Source organism: Urocitellus parryii, chromosome 1 (assembly GCF_045843805.1).
Source record: "Urocitellus parryii isolate mUroPar1 chromosome 1, mUroPar1.hap1, whole genome shotgun sequence".
Lineage (NCBI taxonomy): Eukaryota > Metazoa > Chordata > Mammalia > Rodentia > Sciuridae > Urocitellus > Urocitellus parryii.
Genome location: NC_135531.1, coordinates 88,929,574 through 88,956,767, shown reverse-complemented (window position 1 = coordinate 88,956,767; position 27,194 = coordinate 88,929,574). Strand labels below are relative to the sequence as shown.

General features: G+C 35.4%; 1 protein-coding gene across 1 annotated transcript in view; it reads right to left on the bottom strand.

Moving 5' to 3' along the window:
• Window positions 1–27,194, bottom strand: part of Fer (FER tyrosine kinase) — a 414,004-nt gene that overhangs the window by 373,372 nt on the left and 13,438 nt on the right. Inside the window, exon 2 of the mRNA XM_026391317.2 lies at window positions 24,402–24,543. The gene's annotated coding sequence lies outside the window, so the exon portion shown is untranslated. The remainder of the gene's footprint in view (window positions 1–24,401; window positions 24,544–27,194) is intronic.

The window sequence follows — 27,194 nt, the reverse complement described above, 5'->3', positions numbered from 1 at the left end:
AAATCATTAGAAATCAATTGACTTGATTCACTTTAATATCAAATAGGATGATTCCCTTTTTGTTTTGTTTTGTTTTGTTTTGTTTTTGTGGTGCTGATGATTGAACTCTACCACTGAGCTACATCCTCAGCCCCCAGTTTTTGAATTCTGTATGCAATGGCTTTTTAAAAAATTCTTGGGGGCTGGGGGCATAACACTGTGGTAGAGTGCTTGCCTACTTATCATATGTGAAGCACTGGATTCCAAAGGAAGGAAGGAAGGAAGGAAAGAAGGAAGGATGGAAGGAAAGGAGGGAGGGAGGAGCTGGGGGAGGAAGGGACATGGATTGATTTTTGACATATTGTATCTTTTATGGGTCACAAAAATTTACAATGAACATTTTTCTGTTATTTTACCTGCAGCTAACTCAACAAAGTCTGAGTGGAGATATTCGATCTCATTCCATATTTTCAACAGAATAGGATCATATTTTGAAGGCAAAGAAAGGTAAACTATTTCATTCTTTTAAAAAAAACTTAAAGCTGAGATTACAATTCATTTTATTCTGTAACTCAGCATAAATATCATCTCTGCTTCTAAATGCATCTGGATAACAATTACTTTCTTTCATTATCAAGAACTTCAGAAGGATTGTGAAAGCACTGAAGGAAAAAAAAGGAAAACAGAATCTGGCACAATCTGGGAAACACTCCAGCCCATCTTAAGGTCAGAGTGTGGGTAAGATAACTTAGTATATGGTACCTCTCTTTCTTTAAGTAATAAAAAAATTACAAAAATTTTTTAAATTCTATAATAAATTAAGAATATATATAATTGTTAGACTGATAGTTATTACAAATACTTAAGAACTTAATAGAAGGATATGCTCCAAATAATTATCCCATAGAAGTCAAATAACTATTCATTGTAACAGTGTTTGCAATTTTTAAAAAAACTAGAAATATTAAATATCCACCATTAAGCAGGCTGCATTTGATTATAGTTGAATAATTCCAGGGGTGCAATTCAATCATAGACTGTGAATGTGTTCAGTGCCCAATGTTCACAATCATCTGTGTTTCTAATATCATTCAGTCCTAATAAAAATTAAGGAAATATTGATAAATTGATATGGAACTATCTTGAAGAATTACTAGACAGAAAAGAAAGATACAGAACTTAGTATGCTAACTTTGTATAAAAGAGTAAAAAAGTAACATTCATTTTGCTTGAAGTATATAAAATATTTCTACAAGAACAAATAGTAGGCTGGGGACAAGAGTGGGAAGGAAATTTGTCATTGTATATTCCTTTGAACATCTGAATTTTGTTCTAAGTAAATGCATTGATATTACCTATTCAAAAAAATAAAGGATTTTTGAAGACAAAAAGTTGAAAATAATGCAAGCTGAAATTGTCCAGAAAATTGACTAGAAATGGCAAGATTTGAGCTAAGCTAAGCTAATACTGTGAGTTAGAATGTAAAAAGTCATAAGGAAAATATATATCAGGAGTAGAATCAGTATGGGGCAACAAAAGTGAATTTGAGGTCAAGTAAAAAAAGAAATGTCTCCAAAATCAAATCGTATATGACAAGCAGTGGGAGACGGTGTGCCAATCTGTCTCCTGCCATTCCTCTGCTCAGGAGACTCACAAAGCTCAAACTCCTGGAATTAAGTCATAAACAAGATATTTTTAAAAGATTAATTTGCCAGTGTTAGTTATACAAGTATGTGCAGTGTGTAAAAATCCATTAAGCTAAGCATGGGTGATTTGTACCTTTTCTGTGGGTGTGCTATAGTTCAAGAAAGGGAGAGAGAAAAATGGATTTTGATCTGTCAGCCAGGTATAACACTGCTTGAAGAGAAAAAAAAGAAAGAAAATGAGACATAAGAAGGCAAGTTAAGAAGCTGTTATAGCAATACAGCTTGAGAAATGAGGATCCAGAATTGACAATGTCGGTGTGAATTAAGATGAAAGAACCTTTATCTGGTAAAAGGATTAAGGAAAAAAAGAGATGATCCAAGTTAAACTTTAAGATATTAATACTAAAGAATGGTGAAAATATTAATAGGAATAAAAATATAGAGCTACTGTAAGGAAAATATATTCATTTCAACTAGAAATAAACCTATCTGTAAAACATTAAGGCTAAAAACCCATATTGGAGAGTCAACTGCTTAAAGGTGAGAGATGAAAAGTCTTTATTGGAACTGTGGGTAAAATCAGTTTCATGAAGCAGTCCCTCAGAATTTACCATTAATAACTGGTATAAATAATAATAATCATTTTTAAGAAAAGCCAACAATTTAAATATCTCATTGGCAAATAAAGGTGTCCAAATATGATGACCTAAGTTTCACAACATGGTTTCAAAGCAAAGAAACAGAAGATTCTGGGGCTCGAGGCAGCATGACAACATGCCCATGACTATTCCACCTAGTCTAGAAGACATTCTGAGGAAGAATGGTTAACAAAATCCTGAGAATTCACACCAGATATCCCAATCTGAAGAGAACCAAACAAAAATGAAGAGGTCAAACTGGGAAAGTTAAAATATATACATATATATATATATATATATATATATATATATGCCCTCTTTACCAGAATAGTACTTTATAGAGTGCATGGAGGATAGCCTTGGCTCACCAGTTTCCAGTGCTCTAGGAGGACTGGCACCTGACAATTAAGTCTAGAACTAAAGGATGTTTAATGGAATCTTAGAAGAGTGTAAATCTTAAGAGACTTCAGCTAAGCCAAACTCCATTCCACTCAATGTCTCCCTACCTTTTTACCTTTGTGCTTATGTGCCATAGAACCAAAAAGGAAAACAGCTACTATTCCAGAAAGATGGCACAAACCATTTAGCCCAGCTCTTCCCCAATAAGCACAAGTATGAACATTAGAAACAGCAAAAGAAATAACCAAAGAAGAGCTATGAAATGTGGAAATAAGGCAAACTTCTTTGGAACCTTATAAGTAGAATAATACAGAGGCAAGGTGTCTTGGGTCCCCCTCATGTGAGAGAGGAAGATCACCCAAACTCAGTTCTTCCCAACCACCAGTGTGGTAATAGAAGACAACCTGCTATGGCATGGATATGAGGTGTCCCCCAAAAGATCCTATGTTAACACATGAATAATAAAAAATGCAATGATTAAATTATGAGAGACATAAGCTAATCAGTCCATCCTAGTTTAAAAGGGCTAACTAGATGGTAACTGTAGGCAGGTGAGGCATGGGTGGACGAGGTGGGTCACTGGGGGTATTCCCTGGAAGAGTCCAGCTTCCTTGTGGCCCCTTCCCCTCTCTTTCTCTGCTTCCCTGGCCACCATGAGTTGAGCAGTCTTCATCCATCCCTGCCCTTCAGACATTATACTCTACCTTACCTTAGGCTCAAAGTAATGCAACCAGCCGACCATGGGCTAAACTTCTGAGCTCAAAATAAAATTTTCCTCCTGTAAGTTGTTCTTGTCAGGTATTTTAGTTATCACAACAAAAAGCTGACTAACACATACCCCATGTAGGCTACTCCTTCTCAGAGTAGAATACGAGTTCCTCTAACAACACCAGGTGAGTCCACCAGCAGGAAGGGAGTTTGACTGGGAATCTCACCAAAAGCAAAAGCCAGAGGAAATCCCTCTGCCTTCCCACAAGACCTAAGATTCCCCTTTTCAATCTGGAGAGACCAAGCAGGAGGGATCAGCAAGCAATTATAGCAAGCAACTTGATCACCTTTTCTACGCAGAGACACCAGAGCAGGCGAGAGAACTGGCAAGAAGTATCCAACTTTTGCAAGAGGTCCAATCCAGGAAGCCATAGGCCCAAGACTCTTCTCCCTATCCCAGAAACATGAGGGGCACAGAGCACAGTAAGGAAATCTAAGCACACATTTTCTCCACCAATAGACTTTATTTTTTTTTATTTATTTTTTTTTATTGGTCGTTCATAACATTACATAGTTCTTAATACATCATATTACACGGTTGATTCACGTGGATTATGAACTCCCGCTTTTACCCCGTATACAAATTGCTGTATCACATCAGTTTCCCTTCCATTGATTGACATATTGCCTTTCTAGTGTCTGATATATTCTGCTGTCTGTCCTATTCTCTACTATCCCCCCTCCCCTCCCCTTTTCTCTCTCTACCCCTTCTACTGTAAATCATTTCTTCCATTTGTATTATCTTGTCTTGCCCCTCCTTTCCTCTTATATGACATTTTGTATAACCCTGAGGATCGCCTTCCATTTCCATGCAATTTCCCTTCTCACTCCCTTTGCCTCCCACCTCTCATCCCTATTTAATGTAAATCTTCTTCTCAAGCTCTTCGTCCCTAACCTGTCCTTGTTTACTCCCCTTATATCAAAGGAGTCATTTGGTATTTGTTTTTTAAAGATTGACTAGCTTCACTTAGCATAATCTGCTCTAATGCCATCCATTTCCCTCCAAATTCTATGATTTTGTCATTTTTTAATGCAGAGTAATACTCCATAGTATACAAATGCCACATTTTTTTTATCCATTCATCTATTGAAGGGCATCTAGGCTGGTTCCACAGTCTTGCTATCGTGAATTGAGCTGCTATGAACATCGATGTAGCAGTGTCCCTGTAGCATGCTCTTGTTAGGGCTTTAGGGAATAGACCGAGAAGGGGAATAGCTGGGTCAAATGGTGGTTCCATTCCCAGCTTTCCAAGAAATCTCCATACTGCTTTCCAAATTGGTTGCACCAATTTGCAGTCCCACCAGCAATGAACAAGAGTGCCCTTTTCCCCGCATCCTCTCCAGCACTTATTGTTGTTTGACTTCCTAATGGCTGCCAGTCTTACTGGAGTGAGATGGTATCTTAGGGTAGTTTTGATTTGCATTTCTCTGACTGCTAGCGATGGTGAGCATTTTTTCATGTACTTGTTGATTGATTGTATGTCCTCCTCTGAGAAGTGTCTGTTCAGGTCCTTGGCCCATTTATTGATTGGGTTATTTGTTATCTTATTGTCTAATTTTTTGAGTTCTTTGTATATTCTGGTTATTAGGGCTCTATCTGAAGTGTGTGGAGTAAAGATTTGTTCCCAGGATGTAGGCTCCCTGTTTATCTCTCTTATTGTTTCTTTTGCTGAGAAAAACTTTTTAGTTTGAGTAAGTCCCATTTGTTGATTCTATTTGTTAACTCTAGCGCTATGGGTGTCCTATTGAGGAATTTGGAGCCCGATCCCACAGCGTGTAGATCATAACCAACTTTTTCCTCTATCAGATGCCATGTCTCTGATTTAATATCAAGCTCCTTGATCCATTTTGAGTTAACTTTTGTGCACGGCGAGAGATAGGGATTCAGATTCATTATGGTGCAAATGGATTTCCAGTTTTCCCAGCATCATTTGTTGAAGATGCTATCCTTCCTCCATTGCATGCTTTTAGCCCCTTTATCAAAAATAAGATAGTTGTAGTTTTGTGGATTGGTTACTGTGTCCTCTATTCTGTACCATTGGTCCACCCGCCTGTTTTGGTACCAGTACCATGCTGTTTTTGTTACTATTGCTCTGTAGTATAGTTTGAAGTCTGGTATCGCTATACCGCCTGATTCACACTTCCTGCTTAGTATTGTTTTTGCTATTCTGGGTCTTTTATTATTCCATATGAATTTCATGATTCTTTTATCGATTTCTACAAGATATGCTGTTGGGATTTTGATTGGCATTGCATTGAACTTATATAGGACTTTTGGTAATATCGCCATTTTGATGATGTTAGTTCTGCCTATCCATGAGCAGGGTATATTTTTCCATCTTCTAAGTTCTTCTTCTATGTCTTTCTTTAGGGTTCTGTAATTTTCATTGTATAAATCTTTCACCTCTTTTGTTAGGTTGATTCCCAAGTATTTTATTTTTTGGGGGGATATTGTGAATGGAGTAGTTGTCCTCATTTCCGTTTCAGAGGATTTGTCCCTGATATACAGGAATGCCTTTGATTTATGCGTGTTGATCTTATATCCTGCCACTTTGCTGAATTCATTTATTAGCTCTAATAGCTTCTTTGTAGACCCTTTTGGGTCTGCTAGGTATAGAATCATATCATCTGCAAATAGTGATAATTTAAGTTCTTCTTTTCCTATTTTTATGCCTTTAATTTCTTTCGTCTGCCTAATTGATCTGGCCAGTGTTTCGAGGACTATGTTGAACAGAAGTGGTGAGAGAGGGCATCCCTGTCTTGTACCAGATCTTAGAGGGAATGCCTTCAATTTTTCTCCATTCAGAATGATGCTGGCCTGTGGCTTATCATAGATAGCTTTTACAATGTTGAGGTATGATCCAGTTATCCCTAATTTTTCTAGAGTTTTAAACATAAAGGGATGCTGTACTTTGTCGAAAGCTTTTTCTGCATCTATCGAGATGATCATATGGTTCTTATTTTTAAGTCTATTGATGTGGTGGATAACATTTATTGATTTCCGTATATTGAACCAACCTTGCATACCAGGGATGAATCCTACTTGATCATGGTGTATAATTTTTTTGATATGTATTTGAATCCGATTCGCCAGAATTTTATTGAGGATTTTTGCATCAAGGTTCATTAGAGATATTGGTCTGTAGTTTTCTTTCTTTGAAGTGTCTTTGTCTGGTTTCGGAATCAGGGTGATGTTGGCCTCGTAGAACGAATTTGGAAGTTCTCCCTCTTTTTCTATTTCCTGAAATAGCTTGAAAAGTATTGGTGTTAGTTCCTCTTTAAAGGTTTTGTAAAACTCTGCTGTATACCCATCCGGTCCTGGGCTTTTCTTAGTTGGTAGTCTTTTGATGGTTTCTTCTATTTCCTCTATTGTTATTGGTCTGTTTAGGTTGTCTATGTCCTCCTGACTCAATCTGGGCAGATCATAAGACTTAAGGAATTTATCTATGCCTTCACTATCTTCTATTTTATTGGAGTATAAGGATTCAAAATAATTTCTGATTATCATCTGTATTTCTGAAGTGTCTGTTGTGATATTGCCTTTTTCATCCCGTATGCTAGTAATTTGGGTTCTCTCTCTTCTTCTCTTCGTTAGCATGGCTAAGGGTCTGTCAATTTTATTTATTTTTTCAAAAAACCAACTTTTAGTTTTGTCGATTTTTTCAATTGTTTCTTTTGTTTCAATTTCATTAATTTCAGCTCTGATTTTAATTATTTCTTGCCTTCTACTTCTTTTGCTGTTGTTTTGCTCTTCTTTTTCTAGGATTTTGAGATGAAGTATGAGATCATTTATTTGTTGGTTTTTTTCTTTTTTTGAGGAATGAACTCCAAGCAATGAATTTTCCTCTTAGAACTGCTTTCAATGTGTCCCATAGATTCCGATATGTTGTGTCTGTGTTTTCATTTGACTCTAGGAAGTTTTTAATTTCCTCCTTAATGTCTTCTAGAACCCATTGATCATAAAGCAACCTATTGTTCATTCTCCAGGTGATGCTTGATTTTTCCTTCCTTCTTTTATCATTGATTTTCAGTTTCATTCCATTATGATCAGATAAGATGCATGGTATTATCTCTACCCCTTTATATTGTCTAAGAGTTGCCCTGTGACATAATATATGGTCTATTTTTGAGAAGGTTCCATGTGCTGCTGAGAAAAAAGTGTAATTACTTGATGTTGGGTGGTATAGTCTATATATGTCAATTAAGTCTAGGTTATTAATTATGTTATTGAGTTCTATAGTTTCCTTATTTAACTTTTGTTTGGAAGATCTGTCCAGTGGTGAGAGAGGTGTATTAAAGTCTCCCATGATTATTGTATGGTGGTCTATTAGACTCTTGAACTTGAGAAGCGTTTGCTTGATGAACATAGCAGCACCGTTGTTTGGGGCATATATATTTATGATTGTTATGTCTTGTTGGTGTATGGTTCCCTTGAGCAGTATGAAGTGTCCTTCTTTATCCCTTTTGATTAACTTTGGCTTGAAATCTATTTCATTAGATATGAGTATGGACACTCCTGCTTGTTTCTGCAGTCCATATGAGTGGTATGATTTTTCCCAACCTTTCACCTTCAGTCTATGAATATCTTTTCCTATCAGATGTGTCTCCTGTAGGCAGCATATTGTTGGGTCTTGTTTTGTGATCCATTCAACTAGCCTGTGTCTCTTAATTGGTGAGTTTAAGCCATTAACATTTAAGGTTATTATTGAGATATGATTTGTTCTTCCAGCCATATTTGTTTATTGATGTTACTAAACCTGATTTGTTATCCTCTTTGACTACTTTCCCCCCTTTACTGTCCTACCTCCCATTGTTGGTTTTCAATGTTATTTTCCATTTCTTCTTCCTGTAATGTTTTGCCAAGGATTTTTTGAAGAGATGGTTTTCTAGCTGCGAATTCTTTTAACTTTTGTTTATCATGGAAGGTTATAAATTCATCTTCTATCCTGAAGCTTAATTTCGCCGGATACACGATTCTTGGTTGGAACCCATTTTCTTTCAGTGTTTGAAATATGTTATTCCAGGATCTTCTAGCTTTCAGAGTCTGTGTTGAGAGATCAGCTGTTATCCTGATTGGTTTACCCCTAAATGTAATCTGCTTTCTTTCTCTTGCAGCTTTTAAAATTCTCTCCTTATTCTGTATGTTGGACATCTTCATTATAATGTGTCTAGGTGTGGATCTCTTATGATTTTGCACATTCGGCGTCCTGTAGGCTTCTAGGATTTGGGATTCTGTCACATTCTTCATGTCTGGGAAGTTTTCTTGTATTATTTCACTAAATAGATTGCTTAATCCTTTGGTTTTGAGCTCTGTGCCTTCCTGTATCCCAATGACTCTTAAGTTTGGTCTTTTGATATTATCCCATAGCTCTTGAATGTTCTGCTCATGGTTTCTTAGTAGACTTGCTGAGCTATCTATGTTCTTTTCAAGTTGAAATACTCTGTCTTCATTGTCTGATGTTCTATCTTCTAAGTGATCCACTCTGCTGGTAGTATTCTCAATTGAGTTTTTAAGTTGGTTTATTGTTTCCTGCATTTCTAGTATTTCTATTTGTTTGTTTTTTATTACCTCTATCTCCCTGTGAAATTGATCTTTTACTTCCTGGATTTGTTTGTCAATGTGATCTTTCATTGTCTGATTTTGCTGTCTCATGTCTTCCTTGAGACTCCAGATCATCTGAAGCATATATATCCTGAACTCTTTATCTGATATTCCATCTGTTGCAGCTATTACCTCTTCTAAAGTTGAGTTGACCTGCATTGCTTGTGATCCTTTCTTTCCTTGTCTTTTCATACTGCACGCGCTTCTTTCTGCTTGGTGCAACTGTTGTGTTTTTGAAATTTACTAGCCTGAAATCACCTCTTCTGTAACTGAATGAGCTGTGATCAGTAGAACATGGGGATGATTACATCATCTCTCTGAAATGGCGGCTGCTGTCCTCCTCTGTGGTCCGACCAGTGTCTGGAACCAAACTGGACCGCTTCTCTCCTCTGTCTCAAAGCTGAAACTCAGCCCTAAGCACTGCCAAAGTCCTAGCGCCAAACCGCTAGAGGCCGTTCACAGACTCAGGCCTGCGGGGCCCAGTCCAGCCGCCTCCATGGCTGGCGGGATTGTGTCCCTGATCCGCTTTGCTCCGAACCTGCTGGAGGAGGGTGGGGTGGTAGGAGTGTGGATCCTAGCGCTGAACCGCCTGAGGCCGATCCCAGACTCAGCCCTGCAGGGCCCAGATCTGCGGCCGGCCATGACCGGCGGGATTGTGTCCCTGATCCGCGTCGCTCCGAACCGGCTGGAGGGGGGTGGGGTGGTAGGAGTGTGGATCCTAGCGCTGAACCGCCTGAGGCCGATCCCAGACTCAGCCCTGCAGGGCCCAGATCAGCCGCCACCGTGACCGGCGGGATTGTGTCCCTGATCCGCGTTGCCGAGATTCAGTCGCCTGGGACAAACTGACCCCTCACACAGACTTACTAGTTATCGGCAGGTCTCCTTCCAGTGGAATATTGTTAGAAGATCTTCAGCAGGTCCCATGCAAGTGTATTTATGTGTCTCTCTGATCCTGTTACTGCGGAGGTATAGAAAATGCTGCTTGCTCGCCGGCCGCCATGTTGGATCCCCCACCAATAGACTTTAAAATTAAAATGTCTTTGGACTTGTAGCCCACAGAAAAACAGACTAAGACCTGAATGCTAAAACTAAACAAGGTGACTAGTTATGAAAATAAAAGATTGAAATAGACCCCAAGTCTCCTAACAAAATAAATTATCCCATTCAGTCAGAAATCACCTATTACTCCAAGAACAAGAAAAATTATAACTTGAATGAGAAATGATAATCAACTAATGCCAACACCAAGATGAATTAAATGTCAGAATTATCTGACAAAAATTTTAAAACAACCATCAATAGAGAAATGCTTTAAAAATCAATTACAAATTCTATTAAAATGAATAATTACAAATAATTACAAATTCTATTAAAATGAACAAAAGTTGCAAAAATAACCAGATGGAAATTATAGAACTAAGCCATGCAACAACAGAAATGTAAAAGCTTGCTAGATGGCCAGGCATGGTGGCACATGCCTGTAATACCCAGAAACAGTATTACAGTATTAAAAATGGAGAGGCTGAAGCAGGAGGATCTCAAGTTCAAAACTAGCTTCTGCAACCTACTGAAACTCTACACAACTTAGTGAGACCTATCACAAAGTAAAAAGAGCTGAGGACATAGCTCAGTGGTAAAGAGCCCATGGTTTTGATCCCTAGTAATGAAAAACAAAAACAAAAAAACAACTCATTAGACAGACTCCACAGTAAAGTAAATAAGACACAACCAATGAATTTAAGGACAGTACAATAGAATTCAATCAATCCAGACAGGTGCAGTGGCACACACCTGTAATCCTTGAAACTCAGGGGGGTGAGGCAGGAGGATCGCAAAATCAAGGGCACCCTCAGCAGCTTAGTGGGACCCTCAGCAATTTAGCAAGATACTGTCTCAAAAGAAAAAATAACAAGGATTAATGATATAGCCTAGTGGTAAAGCACCCCTGGTTTCAATAACCAGTACCAAAAAAAAAAAAATCCAAACATAGAGAAAATAGAAAAGAAGCAAAATAACAACACCACCTTAGGGATATTATATGGGACAATAACAAAAGATCCAACTTTTCTTACATTAGAGTCCAAAAAAGGAGAAATAAAAGGCATGAAATAGTATTCAAGAAAATATGGTCTACCCTGCTGAATAAGATTCTACACAGCTACAGAAATCAAGACAGTGTGATATTGGTAAAGGACAGATAATAAAAAAGCAATGTTAACAGAACAGAGAATACAGAAATAGACCAACACAAATATGTTCAACAGATCTTTGACAAAGGCCTAAAACCAATTCAAAGGAGGAAGAATTAGCCTTAGCCTATTTAAAAAATAGTACTAGAGCCATTGGACATCTATTGGTAAGAAAGAGAAAGAGAGAGACAGACAGACAGACACAGAACTTTGACCTAACACCTTGTAAAAAATTAACTCAAAAGAATCATGGACCTGCTGGGCATGTCCATTTCCCAAATTTCAGCTATTTGGGAAGTTGAGGAAGGAGATTCACAAGTTTGCAAACCAGCCTGGGCAACTTCGTAAGAACCTGTCTCAAAATTTAAAAATAATATAAAAAAATAAAGAACTGGGGAGAAGCTCAGTGGTACATTGCTTGTCTAGTAATGTATGAGGACCTGCACTCAATCCCCAAAACCACCAAAACTTAAAAAAAAAAAAAGATTGTAGATTTAATGTAAACATAAAACTACTAAATTTTAGATTTTAAAAAAATAAGAGGAAATCTTCAGGATCTAAGCTAAGCAGTGTTTTTAGCTATAATACCAAAACTACAATCCCAAAAGAAGAAAAATGGACATCAAAAGTAAAAATTTTACCCTATGAAAGCCCATAAAAACACAATTTAAATATAAACTGCAGCTTACAGTTTCTAGCGGGCATGTGAGAAGCTTGGAGGTCACCAGTCCATCCAAATAAGTAAAGAGCTACACTAATTGAAAAATCAGTAACTCTTCTTAGATCAGTAAAAGCATTGAGGTCACTACTTTTCCCAAACTGGGGAGAGAGAGAGGTGAATATATAGAGTCACATCATATCAGAGCAGAAACTTCCTTAAGAACTAGTGCTGGAGGAAGAAAACCTGACCTGTAAGTGACAAACTGCTGAAAGTCAGCGTGGACAAGAGGGGAGTTAAACACTCATCAAAGTACACAGGGATCTCTCTGTTCTTCCTCACAACTGCAAGAAGATCCACAATTACCTCAATAAAAATTTCAACTTCAAATAAAAATACCTAGACTCAAAAATAGGTCAGAGAAAAATAATATGGAGAGTTTTTCACAAATTTAGCCATATTGTTGCAGAAGTAGTACAAGGAATGGATAAAGCTGCCTTTTTTAACCCCAAGAAAATGAACAGAAATTATACAATTGTGCTGTAGCAAAAAATTACACAGGTGGTAGGGATTATATTATATGCTGACCTGTAATGAAAATTCCAGTCAGGCAGAGAATTATTCTGTTCTGTTCCCCACAATATCACCATGCTTAGAACACTGTCTTGCATACAGTATATAATAAAAATCTGTGAAATAAATTAACCAGTTGAGGCTATACAGCATTGCAAGTACATCTCTAGTGCCCTGCAATCTTACTTTTCTCCCTTCATTCCCTAGGATTCTGGGTAATACTGGCATTAATTCTAACATTAATATTAATTAATTTTATTATTTAATACCTAATAACATTAGGTATTAAATAACCATAACTGATTAAAGACTTCAAAGTCCTTTGCCTGGTAATCGAAGCTGGCTCAAGACAATTTCCTGCCCTTTGTAGTAGCCACACAACTTACTATTTATGGTTCCTTCACACCCCTGTGCCTTTGTAGATATTGTTTCCTCAGTCTCAATGTTTTTCCACTTATATTGGCCTAGAGAATCATCAACAACCAAACTCAAAAGTTGTGTTCTCTGTGAAGCTTCCCTACAACCATCACCATCACCCAAACTGATTTAAGTACTTCCTTTTCTCATATCCCAAGACTACACCTGTATCTGTGCTTCGCATGATACATCTCTTATTTCAATGATTTGCTCAGGTGTATTTCTCCCTTTAAACTATGAGCTAACCAGAAACAAATATATCATAGTTTTTTTTTTTTTTTTTTAGTCTTTATATCATTGGAGTATCTGTTTTAACATGCCTCCTGCTTCTCAACTTTTGGCTCCATGACTAGCAACTTCTCCAAGTACAGACATGGAAATATTGTTCTTTTGTAGCAAAAAGAAAGTTTACTCTGTGTTGAATATTGTCTTTCATAGTATGGTAATGAAACATAGATGCTTTATGTTTACAAATTTTTCCTTTTTTTAACATTGATAAAGAAATTCAAGTACATCACTGAAGATCTGCTAATTTAGAAAAATCAGCAAACTAGCAAACAAAAACCCTATAATAAAAATAGGAAATCCTTCATTCTTCCCCTAACAGGTATTCTCATGAAATGGAAGGAAATTCAATAATACTTGAATTTATAATCCTTGACTAATAAAACCTATCAAAATCAGTTAATGGTTCAAGTTACAAGAATATGTTTGTATAGTTACATTACAAGAATAGTTTGTATAGACTACAAAATCATTAAGCAGTTAAATACAAACAAATTATCTGAAGGTATTTCTTACCTTTTACATGCTTCAATACTGACAGAAGTCAGAAACAGAGTGACTAGCTGAACAAAATATTAAGATGTCAGCAGCAAGACAGGAAAAAAGTCACTAAAACCACAAAGCAAGCAAGTCCAAAACAGAGTTACAAACCAAAAAACTGACTTCACATGAATACAAAGTGAGTTCTTTTTTCAGAAGTACTTAAATAGACTGAAATGAATAGTCACCAAAATTTAACTATGAAGACCGCATCATTCATTACCAATTAATAAATGCTGACCTTGGCCACCTTATGAATGTGGTATTATGTTTAAAATTCCTCAAATGCTTTCCATTTTGCTCCTAGTTCAATTTTAAATGAAAGTTAAATGCAGGTGAAATACCCCTGGACTGGACAGCCTATTGGAACATCATTAATGAATGACAATCTTCTATACTCAGAGCAACTCTGAGTCTATGATCAAGTGAACAACACATTAGCTTTTAACTCTATTTTTATCTTAAAACTATATATGAAGTACTAACATTTTTAAATTATTTAAGGAGAGCAGAATTAACAAAAATTTTTAAAGGAACAGCTATAATCACCAGGTATTTTTATTGGATTATCAAGAGATAAAATAGTGAGGATATAAAATACAATCTGAATTACAACATTCAAGCAATTTACAGTATAGTAAGACAAGTACATAAGCAATGATAATCTGATTAATTCATTCAAAATTCACTCAGTAAGCTGGGTGCAGTAGTGAATGACTGTAATTACAGTAGCTCCTGAGGCTGAAGCAGGAAGATTTAAAATTCAAAGCCAGCCTTAGCAACTTAGCAAAACCCTTTCTCAAAATAAAAAATAAAAAAGGGCTGGGAATGTGGCTCAGTGGTTAAGTGCCTCTGAGTTCAATCGATAGTAGGAAAAAAAAAAATCACTCAACATACAAACATACATATTTGTCTTTCAGTGCCAGTAAACAGGAACATAAATGAATAAGATAAAAGTCCTTAGTCTCAAGAAGCTCAAAACCTACTGTAAATAACCAACATGAAAACAAATTTAAAAAACAAACGTAATTCAACAGGTACACAAAACAGACCGGGTAAAATTCAGCAGGGATATTGACGAAGGATACACAAAGACAAATGAACATGAAGATCCAAGGTGAAAAGTGCTACAAAGAGATGGGGTGGGGGTGCAAAAGACTTATTAAGAAAAGGAAATCTCTTATAAACCTTGAGAGATATTTATAGGAGAAATATACAAATGTAAATCTGTTTATCTTCAAAGATATATAAAGGAAGTAGCTTTGTAAAGGCTGTCTTGGGTTCAAATCCTAATGCTGCCTTTTGTCAGCAGTGTTAACTGAATTTAAACTACCTCCCTAAAAGCTGAGTTTTCTTGTCTTAATATAAGGATAATAATAACTGTTTTGCAGGGTTATTATGAAGTTCAAGTAAAATTAAGAAATGTGCCTGGTATTGGAAGTACTTTTTAGAAAGCAGTTATTACTGATAAAGCATAAGACAGCTCAAAGAAAGAAGATGGATGAGAAAGTGGTGGAGAAGAGTTACTTTCTAAGTAGAAAGTTTTAACTGGAGCTGAGGTACAGAAGTAGGAAAACAGGGGAAATAGTGTAAAAACATTGCTAATTTAAGGAAAAACAATAGTAGAAGAAATTTATAAGAGTAGTATGACCATAATGCATAGAACCTTGTCTGTCCTAAATTCTAAAAATATAACTATCTAGACGCCTTTTAATATTTTACCCTTCCTGCATGATTAATTATTTTTTTAAAAAATCAGTTCAGTTTTCAAATTAAGGCCAAAATTTTTCTTTTAAAGAGAATAACAATGTGGGGAAATGTCAAAATAATTTCAAAATCCCTTTAAATAACACTCACTAAAGGTATACACTAACAGAGCAATAACCAAAAGGGTTTATAAGTTAAATGAACTAAGCAGCAACCAGTCTCTAACCTGCAGTATGACAGCCCCTCAGGGAGCCCAGACCAGACAAGCCACTATTTAGAACATGAAGGAAATAAGTTCCATTCTTGGCTTTTTTTAGATAATTCAGTGTTTTCCCAAAAAGAAAGGCCTAATCCCTGCCCCCACCCCATCCTTTCCCTTTAGTTATGACCTTACAACTCTATTTTATTCCCAGATTGTTCTACATATGTACTGATTCCTCTAGATTCCATTCAGTTCATAAACAAACTTCCCTAAATCTCTACCTTCCAACTCCCATCAAATTTGAAACCCCACAATAGCACCATGTTTTGAGGTAAAAGCCATACCTTTCTTACATTTCAACACTCTTATTCATGAGACTAGGTTAAGCAGAATGTGGGCAACAATTCCAGTTTCTCAGATTTCCAAATCACAGTTCCTCCAGTCTTATGCAAAGATTCCTCCTCCTTTAAAATTTATACCATTTGGCTTTATTAATTCCCACCTGACCTTCCTGTTATTTGTTCCCAAATCTGCATCTCAACATTCTACATGCCCCAAAATGATATTGTCCAAGCCAATTCTTATCCTCATCGATGGAAATATTAGCCTTGATAGCTTTTCTCCTCTTCTTCAAAGACCTTCAATTCAACTCTACTACAAGTGCTATTGCCCATAGTCTAAATCCAAAGTGTTTGCTTCAGCAAAGTAAATTTTAATATTCTAGTTTTAGGCTTCTAATTCTCTGAGCCCTTACCTTCTATCTACTCTTTTACTTCAAAGAGATCTCCAGCCATCCACTAATCAAAGTATTTTCTGAAAATTTATCACCTTGACTCTTCTTTTCTAGGTGAGCTTGCCACTTACTATACAGAACTGGGATAATTTTAAGATTGAAGTGGGATGCTATTCTTTATTATACTAGGGTAAGAAGTATAACTCTGAATCACTCAAAGCAAACTGGAGCACAGAATCCCCTCTATACCTTTCCATATGCATATTAAATTGCTGACTGTTTTACTATTGGTCTTATAACAACCTCCAATTTTGATTCAGTTCTTTTTCACTTCCCCTGTTTTTATTGTTGTTATTGTTTTGTTATTTCTTTTTTAAACCCTGGCTAATTTTTACTAGTGTTATAAGACTAGGTCACTTCATTCAGGAAACCTCTTCTGTGTGATTGCTCTTTATTATCACAGAGCTTAGTAATTCGGGTATCTTTGAAGGATAACATGCTTTTATTTTATTTGTTCATTTTTTTTAATGCAGTGCTAAGGATAAAACCCAGTGCCTCACACATGCGAGGCAAGCGCTTCTACACTGAGTTACAGCCCCAGCCCAAGAGTATTTTATTCATGTTTGCAACTTCACATGTCTCAAACAATATCAGTCATATAAGTGTACACCATAGGGGTACTCAATACATCTTATAATTTTCCTCCAACTCTTTCTTATGCAATTATTCTAAAATGTCAAATGAAAAAAAAATGCCTTTATAATTCAATAAAGATTAAATGAGCCAAAAAGAGGAGCTTGTAAATTAAAAGATAGCAGTAATATTAATAAAAACTAGCATGTATTTTCCTCAGCCTAAGCTTTTAAAATTTAATCTTCCCATACATTCAATTATTCTTGCTTTTTTCCCTCCTATTATTCTGAGTGATTCTGCCCTCTTATGTTATATTTCTAACAAAGTTACAGCAAACAAATTTTAGAGGTACATGAAGCATAAATAGAAATCAAATGAAAAATAGGAAAAGCAAATTGCAGAACATGTATATCAAATAATTACATTTAAAAATTATACACACACAAACATTTGTTTTCAGTATATTTTAAAAATCTAAACTGATACACATCAAACTAAATATTTGCTACCTTTGGAGAGTGAGACTTGGGAACAGTTTGAATAATGTCATTTTGCTTTATGTATCTTAGTTTCTGTTTTTATAATAACCATCCATTAGCTTTTTAAGATTAGAAATATATAAAGGGACTGGGGATAGAGCATGTATTTAGCATGTGAGAGGTCCAGGGTTCAATCAATTCCCAGCATTCACCAAAAAAAACAACAACAAAACAAAACAAAACCTAACAACAACTTTTTTTTTTTTAAGACTGAGGATTAGAAAGGTAAAAAATCTGAGCAGGCAGTATTGCCTAGTGGTAGAATGCTTGCCTACCATGCATGAAGTTCTGGGCTAGACTCCAGCACCATACACACATACACACACACACACACACCAAAAAAAAAAAAAGGAAGAAGGTAAAAATCAAGTTTTACAGATGTATGTAAGAAAATATAAGGATGCTGTGAATGGATGATTATGAATGCAATGCATTCCACTATTGTCATGTATGTAAGAAATAAATGAAAAGAATTTAAAAAAAAAAGAAAATATAAGGAAAGAGTAAAGGATAAGAAATGTACTTAAAATTAACCATGAGAGGGGCTGGGATTGTGGCTCAGCAGTAGAGCGCTCGCCTAGTATGGGCAGGACCTGGGTTCAATCCTCAGCACCACATAATAAAGGCATTGTGTTGTATCCATCTACACCTAAAAAAATTAATATTTTAAAAAAATTAACCATGAGAAAGCCATGGCTCTAACCAATATTGTTCTAGCTACTAATAATGTAGATTATACAGACAGAGCAACCAAAAAAAACTTTAGTAAAACATATATACCATTCATATTAAGATTGTAAATCAGTGAGCATACACAAAAAGCTTAATGTGAAATATTCTAAAGGAAAATAAACATTTAAATATATTGTTTTCCTTTATACTGTTTTGATTTGGTCATGGGTGAATTGTTTTTAAAAAAAAAAGGCCTAATGTTAAATACAAGGATATGATAGAAAAATTTCCCTACAGATTATATAGGCAGTCACAATAAGAAAAGCAACTCCAACAATCTGCATTAATATAACTCACATTCTATGAAAGAAAGTATTTAAAATATTTGACTATGGAAATATTTAGAGTTTCTTCTTTTAGAAGTTTTCACAAGTCCTAGGAGCAAGCTAGCTAAGCCAAAATCAGAAAAAAAAAAAAAAAACTGGCACTTACTTGAAATCAATAAACTGGACTTCATCAACATTCAAAACTTTTGTAGATCAAAAAATACTACCAGTAGGAGGACAAGACAAATCAAAGAATGGAAAAAAATAATTTGTAAGTAATGTACCTATAATTATGATATATCTAAGGGTCTAATATTCAGAATATAAAGAACTCTTACAACTTAACATTACAAAGACAAAAACTTTTTATTGTTGGGATTCCCAAAGAAACAAAAACAAATAGGATATACAGAGACATAAATAAAAAGAAATTTATTCTAGGATTTGGCAGGTGGTATTACAGAGGTCAAAAAGTTCAACAATCTACTAGTCTATGAATGGGGTTGGGTGTGGTCACAGATATAAACTCCTGATCTGAGTCCAAAAGACAGAACCAGGAGCACCAAAGCCTAAGTAAAGGAAAAGATAGATGTATCAGCTAGAGCAGAAAGAGTAAATTCATCATTCCTCTGCCTTTTGGTTCTTTTTAATCCCATAACAAATTAGATGATGCCCACCACATTGATAAGGAAGATCTTCTATACTCAGTCTACTGATTCAAATATTAATAATCTCTTCCAGAATGACCCTCACAGACACACCCAGAAATAATGTTTTACTTGCTAGATATCCCTTTGCCCAGTCAAGTTGACACATAAAATTAAAAATCACACGACTCAATTTAAATACAGGCAAAAGACTTAATTATATATTTCTCCACAATAGATATATAAATAGTCAATGAGCACATGAAAAAAACTCTCAACATTACTAGTCATTAAGAAAATGGCAATCAAAACCACAATGAGATATGAACTTATATACACTAGGATAGCTGTAATAAAAAATAACACATATTGGTGAGGATGTGGAAAAACTATCCTCATACATTGCTAGTGGGAATGCAAACTGATTCAGTCACAGTGGAAAACAGCTGTCAATTCCTCAAATAATTAAACATAGAATTACCATATGATATGGCAATTCTACTCCTGGATATACACAAAACAAATGAAAACAAGCCAGGCACAATGGCACATACCTATAATCCTAGCAGTTTGGAAGACTAAGGCAGGAGCATTGCAAGTTCAAGCCTAGACTAGGCAACTTAGCCAGACCCTGTCTCACAATGAAAACAAAAAAGGACTGGGATATAGCTCAGTTGTAGAGCAACCCTGGGTTAAACCCCAGTACCACAAACAAACAAAAAAAATTGAAAACAAGTGTTCAAGCAAACTAATTATGACAGAATACTTTAAAATACTCCAGGGAAAAAAATACCTCAGCCATACACAGTGGTGCAATGCCTGTTGCTGTTTATTGAGACCCTCTCTCAAAATTAAAATAAAAGGGCTGGGGGTTGTAGCTTGATAATAGAAAACACCTGGGTTAATCCCCAGCAGCAGAAAAACAAGTCTTGTAGATGAAACAAGACTAACGAAATTGTCAAAGTATGGTAGGTGATGGACACTTGGGGGCCCATTTTACTACTATTTCAATTTTTCTATAGATTTGATAATTACAATAATGAATTTTAGAAAGAACTCCTGAATAACATTAACATTTTAATGACACTAAAAACAAAACTTATTTCTAATTATTAAGTACTTAACATTAAAAATGATTTATCCTTCAAACATTCATTTTAATTCAAAAAATGGCAAGGGTATTTCTATATAATGATAGCTATTTTTATAAAAACTCTCCCAATTGTGTTTCCATAATAGATATCTTTACCTCTTCCACATAACAGATATCTTTACCTCTTCCACAAAATGCCCCTCCTGGCTTTCACTGAAACAATTTCTCTGTTCCTTATTTCAAGCTTCTCAACTAATTCTACCTCTAATTGAGCACCTTGGCAGTAAATCAATCTAATTTGTCTTTTTTACTCTGTATGATATTTAGAGACTATTGTTCATTCATTTACCCATCAGATAAAGATTTACTAAATGGCTACAATGTGCCAAGCACTGAGTAAACTCCTGAATACTCAGAGATAAAAATACTGGTTTCAACCTCAGGAAGCTTATCAGAGAAGAAGCAAGTCTAATATACAACAATATTTGTAAAAGGAATCTATTTATAAAAGGTAATAAAAGCACACAAGAAGTATAACCTAAAAGCATCCAGAGTAGTCCCTTTCCTCACTGAAATTTTCTCTTTCAACCAAAACACGATTCTCTCCTCTTTGAAAATATTACTTAAAAGTTAGCTCTATGTTAGCTAGGTGTGTTGGCACATGTCTGAAATCCCAGCAATTTGGGAGGCTGAGGCAGGAGGATTACAAGTTAAAGGCCAGCCTCAGCAATCTAGCAAGGAAGGCCCTAAGCAACCTAGTGAGACCCTGTCTCAAAATAAAAATAAAAAGGGCTGGGAATGTGGCTCAGTGGTTAAGCAACCCTGGGTTCAATCCCCAGTACCAAAAAGCAAAAAAAAAAAAAAAAAAAAGTAATGTCTTCCTCCCAAAAAAGTATACTTGTTCCCAAATACCATGAATCTTAAAGAAAATCAACCAGATCTGTGAAACTCAATAGCAAATAAGAAAGAAAGACTGCTCCACAAAAGTACAAAACACAGAAGATACTCAAATTCTGTCTTGATTGTGCCAAGCTCTAATTTTGTCTATTCACTCGCTTTATGTGTCATTTGCATTTTAATCTATTTCTTTCTTGAAATTGTGCATCTTTCAAAAACAAAGGCTTTATAATATTCAGAGTGGCTTGATAGACATTCCTAGATATAACCATCTGGTTAGAAGGTGAGGATGGGCAAAGAGGAGGAACTCCTGCAGACTTCTCTTTTTAATTTGAATTCCAATTGCTGACTAGTGCCAGAGAATCAAATACAAAAGTTAAGTTTCCTTAACTTTAACTTAATGCAACCAAATGGGAAAAAAAAAAAAAGCCTCTTCTAATGTATATTTAAAACTGGAATGGTATTTTGAAAAGAAAAAAAAGAAAACCTCAGAAATGACAATATTATCTCCAGCAACCTCAGAGAATTGGAAGGAAAAAGCAAACTGCAAATAAGTTTTGGATGAATAATGTTCTAAGAAACCAGGCAATTCCCAAAAGAGACATTAGTTATATACAAATTCTGTCTCCTAAAAGAAAATACAGATCTTGAACAACAAAAAAACAAACAAACAAAAAGCAGAGAACTATTTGAGAACAGAAAATACAAAGGCATGGAACCAAATACATAAGACATGAAACCTGACTGAACCTGGATCAAAAAAAAAAAACAAAACAAAAGTTCAGGAACAAATGGAGAGACCTGAATACAGATCATTATGTTAAACATTGCTATGGTTTGAAGGTATATGTCTCTCTAAGGTCAGATGTTAGACTTTAATCCTGATGGCAACATGGTAAGAGGTAAAGCCCTTGGGAGGTGAAACCATAACCACTCAACTCTCATGGATGGGATTAATGCTCTTATAAGAGACTCCAGAGAACAACCTCCCTACTTCCATCCTTCTGCTATGTGAGAACACCTAGACAAAGCCATCTACAAGGAGCAGATCTTCACCAAACACCAAGCCTGCCAGCACGGTGACCTAGGATTTCCCAGCCTCAGAACTATGAGAAATAAATTCTGCTGTTTATAAAATACCCAGTCTGAAGTATTTTGTTATAGAAGCACAAATAGACTGATAAAATATTCTAAAATTAATGTTAATTTCTTATATGTGATATAAGTATTATGATTATGCAGGAAATAAGCCATAGTATCAATGGTTTTAAAAATACATAATTACATATAAGTGAAAATGTGGCAAAACATTAATAGAGTGAATTGAGATGAAAAGCAATGTGGGTGTTCACTGTCTTATATTTTCAATTTTTCTATAGCAGTGAACATTGTTAAAACAAATTGTTGAAAGGGAGGGAAGATAAAAAGCATGAGAGGAGGACAGCTTGACTGAAGCATGAGGAGTATAAGCAGCACTAGTCTCCAAAATCATGAGAAGCAGCTGTGTGATCTTGGGCCAGTCACGAAACCTCTCTAGGTTCCAGGTGAAAGAGAGGAAGCACATGATCTCAAAGATTCTTTCCAGCTAAAAGACTCCATTATTCTGTTACTACCTCTCAGCTCTAAAACTCAAAAGATAACCAAATGCAAAGTGGAAAAACTCACAGGACTAAGGATCAAATGAAGGCTTAAAAACAGTTAGCCAAATGCCTCTCACATAAAGCACAAAAAAAAAAATATTAACTCCCCTCTTTTGAGAAAACATCATAAAAATTCTTCTGAGAAGAAACAGAAGGTAGCTAAGATTATTAATTCGAAGAAACAAGTAACACAGAGTTAGAAAGATGTAATAGCTACCCAATTTCAGTTTTCATCTAAACTAAATATAAATATGCCAGTGAGCCACAAAACCAAAAAGATAATGAACCTAAGAGTTTAGACAAGATAGATACTTTCAAGTGACCTTAATATGATAGACATTTAATGACAGGATATTGGAAAATCTCCAAAATAAAATTACCAGCCAGAGCTTGGGTTACTAGCCTGGGAAGATTTCAGACTGGTTAAAAGAATTATCTATTTTTAAAAGACAGTGAGGGAGAGAAAACTTAATACTCAATGAAAAGTACGGACAAGTAATTTCAGAAACATTTTAGAAAACTGTTTCCCATAGAATTGGTTATTTTACCAAAAGGGATTTAATTATAATGCTAGAAACAACATTAGTGCTGGAAATAAAGCATCTGACAAAATTGTAATACATACTAGTTAATACTTTAATACTTTGTTTTCTCTTTTTCCCTGAAATTGAATTTTATATGACTTTTAATTAATTATGAGTTCAAGTCCATGTGACTTCAGTCTTTCTGGAAATACAGAAATACAGAAACCAAAAGGAAGAACAAGTGTTCAACAAGAAATATATATATCTTATATAATGTACACTGAGTTTCGTGCCAGGCAGTTAAAAACATAAGACCATGGAAACACAGGGTGAAGACGCACTATAGATTCTGCTAATTGTAAATACTAGTTAAAAATAATAATTATGTGTTATGGTTTAGATCTTAGGTGTCCCCAAAAGCTTTGTGTGAGACAATGCAACAAAGAGGTGAAATGACTATGTTGATACTTAACCTAATCAGTGTGAATCCCTGATAGGGACTAATTGAGTGGTGACTAGTGGCAGGTGGGGTGTGGCTGGAGGAGGTGTCACTGGGGGTATTCCTTTGGAGGAGGAGATATATATATATTTGCAATTTAATTGTTTATTTCCAGAATTTTCTATCTAATATTTCTGGATCATGGTTGACTACAAGTAATTGAATGAAGCTCTCTCTCAGCTTCCTGCTGCCCTGTTCCCCACTCTTTCCTCTGCCCACTCTTCTTCCACGATGTTCTACATCACCTCAAGTCCCAAGGAATAGAGCCAGCCTTCTATGGACTGAGGCTTTTGAAACCCTGAACCCCAAAATAAACTTTTCTTCCTCTAATTGTTTTTGTCAGGTCTTTTGGTCACACTAATGAAAAGGCTGGCTAAAACACTGTGTCACAAATGAGATAAAATTCATTAATATAAATGGCAGGCAAAAAAAAACACAAATGCAAAATGATAGTAATCTGCCTCGGTAGAATAATCTAACATAAAGAAAAGGACAAATCTAACATAAAATTCAGACAAGTCAAAATTGTTATTCAGTTTCAAGGATCAAAAAGAATCTATTCAATAATTCGTTAAGAACAATAAAGTAATCCTACCTTACTACTACTCATTGCTGGTCGTGTCTCAGTTAAAGTAGTAGATCCATGTTGAGGTATTAAGATTAAGAACAAGGAAGACACGAGAAAACATTCAGGGAAGCCTCACGGGAATGATCATAGGCCTAGCCAAAGACAGGAGCTGCAAGAAAAAGTTACAGAAATCAGAACTATTCACTATAGAGAAAGATGTAAAAATGTATACATATCGTATAATAGGATATTATTGGAAATTAACTGGGACAATTTATCACATTCACCAAATTAAACATTAGAATACTATAATTGCCAAATTTGTCTACCCACTGCTGATTCTCTCCCCTTTCTTTCCACAACTTTCCAATGTATAATGTATTTTACCTTCTACCCCACCCTATCCCCCAGATTTGAAGAAATAATTCTTGTTTTTCTCCATTTTCACAGCATAAAACTGCAAGTTTGAAGCATATCAGAACAAACAACTATGTTAAATATTTTAAAATATTAAAATATTGTTACAACCCAAAGAAGTAACTAAGAATGCAAGAAAATTTTTTTCAAAGGCTGAAGGTGGTTTACGGAAGATTGTCCCAGCAACCACACAATTTCCTGGTTTTATGAACTTTAGTATGCCAAAGCAGGATCTTTGAATTGACTGTTTTCCCTCAATCCTTGAAACTGGAGGGTCTTAGCTCTCTTATCACTGATATCAATATACAGTTGTCCCTCAGTATACATGAGAAATTGGTTTCAAGACTCCCATGGATGTTCAAATCCTTTATATAATATGGCACAGTAATTGCATATAACCAACACACAGCATACAGATTTCTTACAATCATCTCTAGGTTGCTTACAATACTTAATACAATATAAATGCTATGTAACAGTTGTTATACTGTTTGTTTAGGGATTAAGGACAAGAAAAAAAAGACTTCATGTTCAGTACAGATGCAATTTTTTCTTAATAATTTTGATCTATATTTGGTTGAATCAACAAATACAGAACACATGGTTATAGAAGGTCACTATACGTGGTTTACAACCCAGTTTCTCATCTTTTGCCTCATACCTTCCTATTTCTAATCCCAACTCCTGGTTTATGATCAGCTCTCCTCTTCTTTCAAACTCTTCTTTTTGTGTTTGCCTAGTCTGTTTCCTTTCATTTCTCCTCCTTCCTTGATTTTCATATGAAATTTCATAAATATTACCAGAAAGATCACTGCTTTCCTTCTGGTCAGGAAACTGACCAAACACCTTGTATCAATCATATTCTCCAGATCTTCCACTCCTCTAATCTTTTACCAATTTCCAAAGGGTTCATTCTTTGCCTCCACACATACAAAAAAAAAAAAAAATTCTAGATTTGGCAAGGTTCCCAATGCTAGAATTGGTTGGAAATCTAATCTATATATAATTTAAAATGTTTTTGTCCTTCTTCCACTAAACTGTATAGTGACTAAGGACAGTGATTTTTACCTTAATTTAGCCAGCATTCTCCTAGAACACGCTATGCACAAAACAAGGGTTACTGAATGATTGAAATTACAAGGTGAATTATGACTTTCTATGATTTACATATGGTGGTGTAAAATAAGGCTTTGGGACAAGAGTTATTTTATTGAACTATAAAGTACGACTTAAGATGACATTTAAATATGGCAATTTTAATCGTGACTTCTCATATACTGCTTTCAATAGAGTACATTCTACTAAACCTGCAAGATATAATACAGTAAATGTCTTCCTCACTCATAAGATTCCTAAGGAACCAAATGCAGTGAATATGTACCTAAATGTGTGTATTATACAAGTATCTAATACCATTCCAAAGTCAGACCCCCAAATTACTGGGTCATCAGTAAATTTTAAATTTTTAAAATTTTCAGACTGTCTCATCAGTACAGATAGTTGAGAGTTATTTAGAATTCCATATTCTGGTCTCACATGATATGGAAATGGTCATATTCAAAGGCCTAAGAATAACAGACACAACTATTCAATGGGTATTCCACATTCAACATTGAGCAGTGTCCATGTTTTGCTCAAGACAGCTAGTCAAAGCACCCATGTGTTGTCTCTCATCTCCAACTCAGTTGTCTCTATCATTTTTATTTTTCAATGAAAAATATTTTCCTTAATATTAAAATAGCTCATTGGTAGCATCTCTAAATGGAACTTCTTTTCCAAACTATTATGAATATATGAATACAAAATTATGTTCTTTGTGTTACTTCAAAGTTATTATCAGAACTCAGCAAGGATTTCCATAGACAACAATTAAAAATGTATAATGACTACCTTCTAATCCACCTTAATTGTCCCTCATCAATTTCCCCAATGACACAGGCTCTCATCTCTAAAACACACTCAGAACCAATTATAATTCCTATTTCCTAAATGTGCTGCTTCTTCATAAATGGAGTTGGAGTGAGGCAAGAGAAGTGGCTGAAGTACAAAATGTAAGGAAGCACTCTCAGGATCCTACAGCACCACCCTACAGATGCATTGCCCTGAAAGTAGATAGACCTGTGTTATTTTTTTACCCCAAAAAAATATATCTCCCTTTTTTTTTTTTTTTTGTAACAACATTTTGGTGTTCTTTTTTGTTAAACTATCATTCTTTATCCTCTATCCAGGTGCTCAGGATGACACTAATCACTTGCACTCTAAAGTTCCGATATTAGGCACATGGCATGGGTCTGAAAAATCAGCAAGTAGTAGTTCAGGAATGGGTACATGACCCAAACTGCACAAATGAGACTGAATCCCAACTTTTTTTTTTTTTTCATTGCTGGGAATAGAACCCAGAGT